Source organism: Lissotriton helveticus, chromosome 1_1 (genome assembly GCF_964261635.1).
Source record: "Lissotriton helveticus chromosome 1_1, aLisHel1.1, whole genome shotgun sequence".
Taxonomy (NCBI): domain Eukaryota; kingdom Metazoa; phylum Chordata; class Amphibia; order Caudata; family Salamandridae; genus Lissotriton; species Lissotriton helveticus.
In genome coordinates this window covers 639005572-639019151 of record NC_136057.1, presented here as the reverse complement: position 1 = coordinate 639019151, position 13580 = coordinate 639005572, and positions in this window count along the sequence as shown.

Here is a 13580-nt window from a genome sequence, read left to right as displayed (position 1 = left end):
TGGCAGCATTTTTCACCAATAAAATTCGTACCATCCAGTCGGCCTTGCAAGGAGCTTATAACATCTCGGATTCCGGCTCTGTGGCCGACGGCTCTCTTAATCCCTGGTTACATTCATCTGCATTGGACACGGATACCTCGGGTCCTTCCCTTGACTGCTTTCCTGGTTTAGAGCTTCATGCCTCGCTTGACCTCTTGTCCAACTTGAAATCTGGCTCTCCACTTGACCCTTGCCCCGCCAAGTGTCTTGCGACCTTGGCTCCTGCTCTTAACTCTATCATCAATCCTATTATTAACTCATCTCTGAGCTCGGGCAAAGTCCCCTCATCTTGGAAGCAGGCCCTAGTCCTCCCCCTTATTAAAAAGCCAAATGCAGATGCCAAATTTCATTCCAACTACAGGCCAATCTCGTTGCTGCCCGCTTTGGCCAAAATAGTGGAAAAGCATGTACACACCACCCTAGCCAACTTTCTAGAGGTCAATTCCTTGTTACATCAGTCACAGTCCGGGTTTAGATCTAACCTGAGTACAGAAACCGCTCTACTCGAGGTGACCGAGGCTGTGAAGGAAACTTTGGACAGGGGTGGAAAGGCCTTGCTCATCATGCTTGATCTGTCGGCGGCCTTCGACACTGTTCCCCACGACCTTCTCCTGACAAGACTCTGGGAGATTGGCCTGAGGGGAACGGTGTTCGAATGGTTTCAATCTTTCTTGGTCGACCGCAGACAAACGATCTGGGCTCCCCCCTTCTCCGCCCCTATGCCGCAGCTTGAGGTGGGGGTCCCGCAGGGCTCCATACTCAGTCCCTCGCTTTGTAACATCTTCATGACACCTTTAGCGGCGCGAGTGGAGGAGCTAGGGGCTCAGATCGTCTCCTATGCGGATGATACACAGCTCCTGTTCACTTGTGACAGGGGCTGTGACTTCGATGGAGCGGCCATCCGGAAGTGTCTGGAGTTTGTGTTTGATTGGTTCGGGAAAAGCGGCCTCAAATGCAACTCAGACAAATCCGAGATATTGTTTTTTGGTTGTTCTGCCGACCCGAGATGGAAGCACTGGTGGCCTTCGGCCATGTTCCCCCCTGCCAGCGATTCTGTTACAGCTAAGAATCTGGGCATGCTGGTTGATAACACCCTCTCCTTCAAGGCCCAGGTAGCTGGCCTGACAGGGAAGTGCTTCGCCATCCTAAGGATGTTGAGAAAGTTTTTGCCGTACCTATCTTTGGAGCACAAGAAGATAACGGTGCAGGCCTTGATAGGCTCACGACTAGACTATGCCAACATCCTTTATTTGGGTCTTCCTGAATATCTGTTGACCCGCCTGCAGGTAGTTCAAAATTCGGCAGCCAGGGCAATCTTTGGTCTTACCAGAGGAGCCAGGGCGAGCAACCTCCTTGTTGCTCTGCATTGGCTGCCGATTCGTAAGCGCATCTGCTTTAAGACCTTAACCACAGCTTTTAAGGCGCTACACAATTTCGGCGCCGGCTATCTGCAGCGAAGGGTCAACTTCAATCTTCCATCTAGACCCTTGAGGTCGGCTGCCCAGGCCAATGCAATCGTGCCGGCAGTGAGACGTGTTCGTTGTGGAGGTTGCTCTTTTAGTTACCTGGCCCCCCGTCTTTGGAACACTCTGCCCCTGACGTTGCGAACGTGTTCCAATTTGTCTACCTTTAGAAAGGGACTTAAAACTCATCTTTTTGCCCTGTAAGCTGTTCTTGGGGATTTTTAGTGCCGCTTTGGCTGTCTTGTTAGTTGCTGGTATTTGTGTAATGATCTACAGCGCCGGGACGCTCTTCGGAGCAGCTGAGCGCTTTACAAAACCCCCAGTAACATAACATAACATAACATAACATCCTGGTCATGTGCCTAAGATCACACTGTGAGTCAAGCTTGATTTTAAATGGATCTGGGTGAATAATTTGGTTACTTGATGTGTTTAAAAATATGGGAATACATGTATTCTTGAAGTGAGTTAGGCTTTAGGATATGTACTAGTAGAGAATCTTAGGCAGCATGTCTGTCAGACCTCTTAGTTCTGAAATAGGCTCTAAGCTGTGCAATAAAGATCCAGGGTGTGCCGTTGAAATGAAAAAGGAATGTTATGTCTTGCTTATATATATGTGGTCTGTTTTTTGCCAGTAGAGACAGTGAAATAGTATGAGCAGAGGCACACATATTGCATGCCAAGACAGACATGGTAGATTGCATGTAACATCCTGGTCATGTGCCTAAGATCACACTGTGAGTCAAGTTTGATTTTAAATGAGTCTGGGTGAATAATTTGCTTAGTTGATGTGTTTAAAAATATGGGAATGCATGTATTCTTGAAGTCAGTTAGGCTTTAGGATATGTACTAGTAGAGGAGAGTTAGAGAGATGGGGCAGGCACTGAGTGAGATGCAAACTGTGAGCAGACACAGGTGACATTATTGAAAAATGTGAAAATATAATTCCTTATTACATACAGACACTCAGTGTGATCCTTGTAAAAAAAACCATACATTTTACGAAATGACACACATAAAGAGAGAGAGATGGGGCAGGCACAGAGTGAGATGACATACAGGCACATAGTGAGGTGAGACACAGGCACAGAGTACCCTTTAAACTTAGAGATGCAAACTGTGAGCAGACACAGGTGACATTGTTGACAAATGTGAAAATATAATTCCTTATTTCATACTGACACTCAGTGTGATCCTTGTCAAAAAAGTTAAAGCCATACTTTTTACCATAAAACATTTACCAGAGTGAGATGAGACACACGCAACAGACAAATGACACACACAAAGAGAGAGAGATGGGGCAGGCACTGAGTGAGATGACATACAGGCACAGAGTGAGGTGAGACACAGGCACAGAGTACCCTTTAAACTTAGAGATGCAAACTGTGAGCAGACACAGGTGACATTATTGACAAATGTGAAAATACAATTCCTTATTTCATACTGACACTCAGTGTGATCCTTGTCAAAAATGTTAAAGCCATACTTTGTACCATAAACTATTTACCAGAGTGAGATGAGACACACGCAAAAAGACAAATGACACACACAAAGAGAGAGAGATGGGGCAGGCACAGAGTGAGATGACACACAGGCACAGAGTGAGGTGAGACACAGGCTCAGAGAGAGATGAGACACAGGCACAGAGTGAGATTAGGCACAGGCATAGAGTGAGATGAGACACGCAAAGAGAGAAATGACACACAAAAAGAGAGAGATGGGACAGGCACAGACTGAGATGAGACACAGGCACAGAGTGAGATGAGACACAGGCACAGAGTGAGATGAGACACAGGCACAGAGTGACATAAGACACAGGCACAGAGTGAGATGGTGCAGGCAGAGAGTGAGATTAATACTGAAACTGTGCTGCACTGTTGCTGTAACAGAGTTGCTGTGGTATAAACTTACTTATGTTGTAAACTAGTGTTTATATCGTTTACTTATTGTAATTGCTATGTAGTATAATTGCAGTGGTCTATAATATGTTATTTTTTCTTTACCACAGATTGTAATCATCTATAGAAAGATAAAAGAATATGCCGACGAAGGAAAGACGACAAAAATTATATAAACATGATTTATGGTCCAAGAAAACTGAAATACAAGATTCAGCCAAAACACAATCTTCAGTGAAAAAAACAGAATGCTCCTGGTAAGCAAACTAAGGACTTTTTAAGGAAATTAATGAAATGTCAAAAAAAGATGTTCTTTCAAAGAAAATAACCCATCTTTAAATAGAAAGAAAAAACTGTGCCCCTCAAAAAAATTTAGACCTGTAGAAGGAGATGATATTCTCTATAGCAATAGAAGGAGAAATTAATTTATTGAGATTCGTAGACGAATGTTTTATAACAGAATAGTTTCAAATTTATTAAAAAATGTAAAGATGTATCAAAAGAAGAGTGTTTTTTACAAGAAAAAAAAAGCATTGTGAAGATTGTGGATCAGCCATTTAAAGTGAAAAATAAATTATATTGTTTAGTAATCAATAGAATTCGTACACTAGATAAGGTAATCAGTGTTTTTAAATCAAAATGTAAGTGGAAAAGAGTAATTAATCTGATACATTTTTGTGATGTTTTTTCTGGAGAATGGAAGCATAGTTCAAGTTGTGAGCCATTTTTTAATAAAGAAAGTTACTTTCAGGATAATGATTTGGTGCATGCAGTTGACACCATTGGTTGAGCATATGAGGTGAAGGGCGGTTGTCCGGTTGAAAAAGAGAAAATTGTGCCTAGAAATACAGAAGAAGTGTTAGCTGATGAAGTTTTAGGGAGATGTCCTAAGGCTCCAGTGTATACTTCGAATTGTAGTAGTATTTGTAGTGTGCGACAGGATTCAATTGATTTGTTTCTCAGTTTCTTACGGACATATAGTAAGAAAAGTCTCAAACAGAAGGTGAAAATGTTGCAAGAGTTAGATCCTTGTAGAGTGAGAGAAAAAACAGGTTTGCATGGGCATTCTCTGGCTTGTCTTTCAAGAAAAGTATGTCAGAGTGTTTTTCACCATTTTAGGATGTTAGCAGTGCATCATAATAAAGTGAGGAAATTAGTGAGAAGGTAGTATTATGCAAAAAGTCCAGCACTTAAGCTAAAACAGTTAAACAGTGCTCTTTTGCATGGGACTGAACTAGATGTGAAGAACATTTGTGAAGAAATTGAGTTTTGTTACTTTGGTGAAAAAGAGGACAGTGCAGAAACTGAAACAGTAATACAAGGTAATGTGGAAGAGAATGTACAGATTTCAAGTACAGAAAAATTTGAACATGAAATTACAAAGTTTAAGGTCAATTCAAGTGAAAGGCCTAATTTTTCTTGTGTGTGTTGTCCACGAACTCATTATAAGAATCAGACTAGATTAGTTGATTTATATGTAAAAAGCGAAATGGAAAATAATAATGAGTGGAAGGATTTTGCAACTTATTTGTTGGTAGAAAATTGTTTTGATTTGGGTTCTGATTAACGTATTTGTAAATATTGTTATAATAAATTAAATGAAAACAGAAGGCCTGCTAGAGCTGTTCATAATAATCTGGAGTTGGTAGACATTCCTTCTGATACCTATGAGTCTATTCTGATTCAATGTGTGCATCCTTTTAAGGCTATTGTTCGCATGGAGCCTAAGACAGGGAAATTGCCTCCTTCAGATTTACAGAGAGGGTTAAAGGGAAGAGTTGTTTATTACCCTACAGATTTTAAGAAAAATATTGATACAATTGGTGTAGAAAAAGTAGAAGAAGAACCTCTGGTTATTCTTGTTAATGGTGTTCCAACCAAGAGTAAAAAAGATCTGGCAAGAATTAGTGGATGTTAGGAAAGTCAAAAAGGCAACGTTGTATTTGGTAAAAAACAATCACTACTACAAAAATGTATAGGTTGGAGAAGAAGAAACAACTGTAGAAGAGGACAGTGATTTCTCAGCCGGGCAAATTGAAAAAGTTGATGTCTCTAGAAGTGAAGAAATTTATGAACATTATAGTGTTCATCCTTTGCATTCCACAGAAGTAATGGGGAATGCTGTTGACTTGTTTCAAATGAAAGAAGCAAAAGGAAGTCCCATTAGTGTATGGGAAGAAAGTTTGGAAGCTTGCTGTTTTCCACAGTTATTTCCAACAGGTCAAGGTAGACGATATGACGACCGACCTGTTCGTCTACCTTCGTCTACCATCTGAATACCGGACTTCAAGATTATATGCAGAAGATCCAAGGTTTCGTCAATGCATTCCATATTTGTTTCATCTACTGTTTGAGAGTGATTTGTCTGGACTTTCTTATGCAGTGAACCATATACTGAAAAGTGGAGTACATCTGCAAAATGTTTCGGCAAGGGAATTTATGGATAAAGTCAAACTGCAAGACAATGTTTTTGGAATCTCAGTTAATTAACCTCATGGCATGTGAGCGTGGTACTAACGAGTATTGGTACAGTCGTCATGGGGAATTGAAATGTATGCTAAGAAACTTAGGAACTCCTACATGGTTCCTCACTCTTAGCTGTGCTGAGTATGCTTGGGAAGACTTACTTCAACTTCTACGAGAGGCAAATGCAAACATTGAAAATATTGAATACAAGACACCTGGAGAACTGTGCTCTTTGGATCCAGTTAATGTATGCAGGTATTTCAATCATAGGTTTGAAGCTATGATGTCTTTTATTACAAACAAAAAAAAATCCTCCGCTTGGAGAGGTTTTGGATTTCTTTTGGAGAAAGGAGTATCAAGCAAGAGGTGCTCCTCATATACATATGCTGCTATGGATCAAAGATGCACCCAAATTTGTAACAGATTCGGTGACACAGTGATGAGTTTCATTGAACAGTATTCTACATGTGCTGTTCCGAAAAGTACAGAAGAAAACAATTTAAGACATCAAGTTTTACGCTTTCAAACCCATCGTAGTCGAAGATACAAATCCAAGGACAAGTTCAACACAAAATGTCGTTTTGCATTTCCACGTCCAGTAACATCGAAAGGAAGAGTGAACAATTTTATGTCTTCTCTGCGACATACTGTGACAAGAAAATCACTGAAAAATACATACAACCTAAGAAGAAATGAAGAGTCCAAATACATAAATGACTAAAACCCAGTCATTTTGTCCATGTGGAATGCTAACATGGATATTCAATATGTTGCTGACAACTCTATTGCTGTGGCTCGATATGTGACGTCTTACATCACAAAATCAGAAAAGACGGAACTGAAGGAAATGTGGGAGGAAATTTCACATGAAAAGAGTCTAAGTAAGAAATTATACAGTTACAGTCTGAAGATGTTGTCGCATCGAGAAATTGGAGCATATGAATGTTCTGACCGGTTATCATCAGCAAGTCTATATGCGAAATCTAGAACAATCATTTGGGTGAGTCTAGGTCTTGCTGCAACACGAAACCGAGTTTTGAAATCTGTACAAGAAATAGAGTATTTGGCGGAGAAAGAACCAAACAGTACAGATATTTTGAAGACAAACATGTTGGATACATACTATCCAAATAGAAGTAGTCATCTTGAGAACGTTTGTCTCTATGAAGTTCTGCAAACCTATACTTTTAAGAGGAACATCACAGAAGATATCAATAAAGGAGTATATGCTGTAATTGGATGTGAAGGATGTCTGGTGAAGCAAAGAAAAGGCCATTTGATTAATCATCGAAAATTGAGTTGTGAATCTCCTGACAAAAGGGAATTTTACTATTTAGCTCTTTTGCAACTCTTTAAGCCATGGCATACAGAAGAGGAACTACTTGGAGATTTTCTCAGTTATGAAGATTCGTTCAATGCAACCAAGGATACCATAGAATGTCCTGTTTTTTCAAATGATCTGCAAATGTTAAACAAGGAAATACAGCAAGAAGCTACAATTGCAGCAGAGATTGCTAGAGACAGTTCTGAAGACAGTCAGAGTTCTGCTTCATTAAATCAGGATCCACTAGGAGGACCAATTATCCAAAATGAAGCTGCCACTGCCATGGTTGAAGTGGAAAGAGCCATGGAACAAGTTCAGGAGGATGTAGTTAACTTAGAAGATTTGGAAAAAGAACTACACGTTGATCAGAGACAAATATATGACGAAGTCACAGAACAGATTGAGCATGGTTTATGTCATGAGAAAAAAGAGTGCTCATGTACATCATTTATGCCTGTCCGACTGTACGTGAGTGGAGAAGCAGGAACTGGAAAAAGTTTTCTGATTAAAGCAATTGCAACTTATCTGCAGAAAAGAACGGAGTCATCGCTGTCTTGTGTTGTTACCGCCCCAACTGGGTTGGCAGCACATAACATTAAAGGGATAACTTTACATTGCTTGTTGATGCTGCCAGTAGAGCATGATAATATATTACAATACCACAAGCTATCTGGAGAAGCTTGTTGTGAAGTTTCAAGAGTCCTAAAGAAAATGAAACTTCTTATCATTGATGAGGTAAGCATGGTATCAAATGTAATGCTTGCTTTTGTGCATTTAAGAATGCAAGAAATTCTTAAAACAGAGTATGATGTGTTATTTGGAGGCAAACACATAATTGTTTTTGGAGATCTACTGCAGCTAACTCCAGTGAAAGGACAACCAGTGTTTAGAATGCTTACGCATGAAGATACCAGGAAGTGCCTAGGAAGCATTGGAAACGTTAATATATGGGTAAATTTCAAATATGCAGAACTACTTCAAAATATGCGACAGGCAAAGGATGAAGATTATAAAAATATTCTACAAGATGTAAGAATTGGAAAAGTAAGTGAGCATGGCAAAGAAGCTTTACATGCACGATTAATTTAAAATTTGTTTCCAAACGAAAACATTCTCCCAGAGAATATTTTTAAGAAAATTCCTGTAAACAAATCTGTCATATGCTTGATGCCAACTCTGCAAGAATGTTCAATCTTCAACAACAAAATGTTAAAGTTAGAAAATCAAGAGATTGTGAAACTGGAAGCTATTGATAAAATAGAGCATGAAGGAGCAACTATTATTTTGTCAGAAAAGTTGAAATCAAAATTGGATTCTTTAGAGAAGATAATATCTAAAACTGCTGGTTTCGAAAATACTCTATATGCATCTTTAAATTGTCGTATAATTTTACGACGTAATTTACACGTGGAAAGAGGTTTAGTAAATGGAGCAATGGGTCATGTTGTTGATTTTGTGAATTACCGAAATAGAGATGGAATTGAATTTCAGGAAATTAAATTTGATGATATTGAAGAAGTACAACAAATCAGTCGTTGTTCTGCTCGATTTTTGTTTGTGAAAGATTTATATGTCCGCCGAAAACAGTTTCCTGTTTCTTTGGCATATGTAGTGACTATTCATAAATCTCAAGGTTTAAGTGTAGATATTGCTTTGGTAAATATTGGAAGTTCTGTGTTCAAGGAGGGTATGGCATATGTTGCTTTATCACGAGTGAGAACTTTATCTGGATTGTATTTGATTGATTTTGATGAGGCACAGATTAGTGCAGATCTAAATTGTGTAAAAGAATATAATAGGTTAAGAAGAGAGTATGCTCCAAATTTACCTCAATATCCTCTATTTGAAAAGCGTGTAGTTGGCCGAAAAAGAAGAAATGAGAAAAAGTGTAGTGAAGTTGTAGCAAAAAGAAAAAAAGTAGATGAACCAGTAATTGTAAGCAGAAAGGAAAAGGATTCCGTTAAAGATGTTGTTGGATTTCAGTTTGAAAACAGTTCTGGTGTCAACTGCTATGCTAATGTAGTGGTTATTGTTGTTTTTTTTTTCTCTAAACTGTACAAGAACAGATTGTTGAAAATCGGGATCGAAGATTTTGTTGTTTGTTGAATTCTGTGTTTGAGAAATGAAGCAGTGATAGAACAAAAATACAAAGTGTTTCTGAAGTTCGAAATGTTTTAGACATATGTTCTGGTCTAAATCAATTTTCACAGAATATTCAGCAAGATTGTCAGGAATTTCTAATGTATATGCTTGTTGTATTGCAAGATGAAGGTGTAGATGTAGAAAATCTATTTGGCCTTTCTTATAAATGCCAACATGACTGTGACAATTGTTCCTTTTCAAGTATTACTACAATAGGCACTGAAAGATTTATATATTTGACTTTACCAGACTGCAAATCAGTGTCTTTTAATAATCTAGTTAGAGAAGCAAATCAAAACATGGTCAGTACTCAATGTAAATCTGCAATGCTATCAACATTATTTATACAAAGATATGGACAGTATGTAATTTTAATGTTCCAACGATGTAGACCTGATGGAACTAAATTGACAACTTTAATTAAAAATGTTGTGGCTTCTCAATTATCAATTTCAGGAAGAACCTTTGCAACTGCAGCAATTATTTTCCATGATGGTCCTTCGACAACATCAGGACATTAAACAGCTTATTTAAAATGTCAAAAAGGCTGGACTAATTGTAATGATACTCAATTGACTTTCACACAACGTTTGCCTTATCAGTTACCAAATTCATACCTAGTATTCTTACAACCGAAATTTTAGGAAAGGTAATTGGCCTATGAAGATTGGAGCAGTTAATAAAACTTAGTTTGCTGTTCAAAATTACTTTGTGAGTGAGATTGATTAAGATATTAAAAAACTTGTAGTTGTCATAGAGGTAGTGTAAGTGTATCACATGGTGAGTGATATGACTATTATAGAAAATGTTAATCATGAGTAAGCCAGAGGTGAAAAGATAACTATTGTTTCATGATGTTAAAGATGTTGGAGGTTTTCTTTCAGAAAGTCGGATTAATGGAAGTTTAAGAATACTATTGAGTAATTTCCAAAGAAAAGGACTTTCCAAATACTATTTGGCCTCGTGGAAAAGTACGTGGATCAAAAGTGAGTTAAGATATGTTTTTTCTAAATTTTACATTATTTATTGAAACGTTGTATTGGTTTTTTAAACACAATCTTTTTGATTGTGTTTTTTTTGCCCGCTGTCATATGATGAGTAGTATTGAACTCACTGTTTTAAGTGAAATTCAATATATTCTGAGAACAGCAAAAATAAACCATATAACATGTTGTACAAGTTATTTTGTTTTTTGTATTATGAAATATATATTATACTCCCCTTGTCTCACGCTCACTCACCTTATTCCACCCTCTATCACCCCTCTTAACTCACCCTCACTGCCCTTTTCTCACCCTCCCTCACCCCCGTTCCCTTACTCCACTTCCCTCACTTATCCTCATTCCCCATCCTCAACTGCCCTTCTCCTCACTCTGCTCCCGCAGTCACCTTTTCACAGTCCCTCTGCTTCACTCCCCTTCCCATTCTTTCCTTTCTTTACTCCCTCAGTCATTCTCCTTCCCTTACTCAACTTACTCCACTTTACTCACTCCTTCTCTCACTCCCTCTATTCTCTCATATTCTCACTCCTCTTCCTCACTCCCTCGTTGTTACCCTCACTCCCATTGTCCCCTCACTGTCTTACACCCCTATACTCATTTTCACTCACCTTCCATCCCTCATTGTCATGAATCCACCCTCACTCACTCCTCCTTCCCTGTCACTCACTCCCCTTTCCTTAGTCCCCTTTCTTCCTTTAGTTTTCCTAACTCACATTCCTATAGTATTTTTCTCACCTCCATATCATTTCTCTCTCCTTCTCTTCCTCTCTGTCACTGAATGTATCCATCTCATTATCCTCTTAGTAATTTACTCTCCCTCTATTTCTTTTTCACTCTCTCTAACCTTCACCATTCCTTTGTTTCCCTTTCTGTGTCCTTCACTCCTACTTTATCTCTTACTACCCTTTTATGACTTTTAATCTCCTGCCTTGTCTCTTGTATTGTGAAATATATATTATAAATATTATAACTTACTTTTTTTTCTCTTCCACAGATACTAAATTTAGTACAAATATGTAATTAAGTTTACATTACTTATAAGGTAAGTTTGACATACAAAATTTACTTTCTCATCACTCTTTTCCTTATCCTCACTACTCTTCTCTCACCCACCCACACCCCTGTTCTTTTACTGTGCTTCCCTCACTTATTCTCAATCCGCATGTTTACTCCCCTTTCCCTCACTCCCCTCCCACACTCACCTTCTTTCAGACCTCATGCTTTACTTTCCTTCCTCTCTCTTCCCTTCCTTCACTCCTTCACTCTTTTCCCTTCCCTTACTCTTCGTACTCCACTTCACTAACTCCTTCTCTCACTCCCTCTATCCTCTTACTTCCTCACTCCCCTTCCCTCACTCCCTCTCTCTTAGCCTTACTCTCTCCGTCCCTTCAGTCTCTCACTCCTCTTCTGTCACGCTCACTCCCTATAACTCACCCACACCCTTTCACTTACCTTTCTTTGCTCTCTTATTCTGTCCTTTTCTCTCACTCTTTCCTTCACTACCTTTATGTCCTCACTCCCTCAGTCCCCTTGTCTTACACTCACTCGCCTTTATCCACCCTCTATCATCCCTCTTTCCTCAACCTCACTGCCCTTCTATCACCCTCCTTTACAATTGTTCCCTTACTCTGGTTCCCTCACTTATCCTTATTCCCCATCCTTAACTCCCCTTCCCCTTTCTCTCCTCCGCACTCACCTTTTCCCAGTCCCTTTGCTTCACTCCCCTTCCCCTTCTTTCCTTCCTTTACTCCCTCAGTCATTCCCCTTCCCTCACTCACCTTACTCCCCTTTACTCACTCCTTCTCTCACTCTCTATATTCTCTCATATTCTCACTCCTCTTTCCTCACTCCCTCTCTGTTACCCTCACTCCCATTGTCTCACTGTCGTACGCCCCTACACTCACTCTCACTCACATTCCATCCCTCATTGTCATGAATCCACCCTCACTCACTCCTACTTCCCTGTCACTCACTCCCCTTTCCTTAGTCCCCTTTCTTCCTTTAGTTTTCCTAACTCACATTCCTTTAGTATCTTACTCACCTTCACTTCATTTCTCTCTCCTTCTCTTCCTCTCTGTCACTGAATGTATCCATCTCATTATCCTCTTAGTAATTTGCTCTCCCTCTATTTCTTTTTCACTCTCTCTAACCTTCACCATTCCTTTGTTTCCCTTTCTGTGTCCTTCACTCCTACTTTATCTCTTACTACTGTTTTATGACTTTTAATCTCCTGCCTTGTCTCTTGTATTGTGAAATATATATTATAAATATGATAACTTACTATTTTTTTCTCTTCCACAGATATTAAATTTAGTAAAAATATGTAATTAAGTTTACATTACTTATAAGGTAAGTTTGACATGCAAAATTTACTTTCTCATCACTCTTTTCCTTATCCTCACTACTCTTCTCTCACCCACCCACACCCCTGTTCCTTTACTGCGCTTCCCTCTCTTATTCTCAATCTGCATGTTTACTCCCCTTTCCCTCACTCCTCTCCCACACTCACCTTCTTTCAGACCTCCTGCTTTACTTTCCTTCCTCTCTCTTCCCTTCCTTCACTCCTTCACTCTTTTCCTTTCCCTTACTCTTCTTACTCCACTTCACTCCTTCTCTCACTCCCTCTATCCTCTTACTTCCTCACTCCCCTTCTCTCATTCCTTTTCTCTTAGCCTTACTCTCTCCATCCCTTCAGTCTCTCACTCCTCTTCTGTCACGCTCACTCCCTATAACTCACCCACACTCTTTCACTTACCTTTCTTTGCTCTCTTATTCAGTCCTTTTCTCTCACTCTTTCCTTCACTACCTTTATATCCTCACTCCCTCAGTCCCCTTGTCTTACACTCACTCGCCTTTATCCACCCTCTATCATCCCTCTATACTCAACCTCACTGCCCTTCTATCACCCTCCTTTACTCCTGTTCCCTTACTCCGGTTCGCTCACTTATCCTTATTCCCCATCCTTAACTCCTCTTCCCCTTTCTCTCCTCACGCACTCACCTTTTCCCAGTCCCTTTGCTTCACTCCCGTTCCCCTTCTTTCCTTTCTTTGCTCCCTCAGTCATTCCCCTTCCCTCACTCACCTTACTCCCCTTTACTCACTCCTTCTCTCACTCCCTCTATTCTCTCATATTCTCACTCCTCTTTCCTCACTCCCTCTCTGTTACCCTCACTCCCATTATCCCCTCACTGTCTTATGCCCCTACACTCACTCTCACTCACCTTCCATCCCTCATTGTCATGAATCC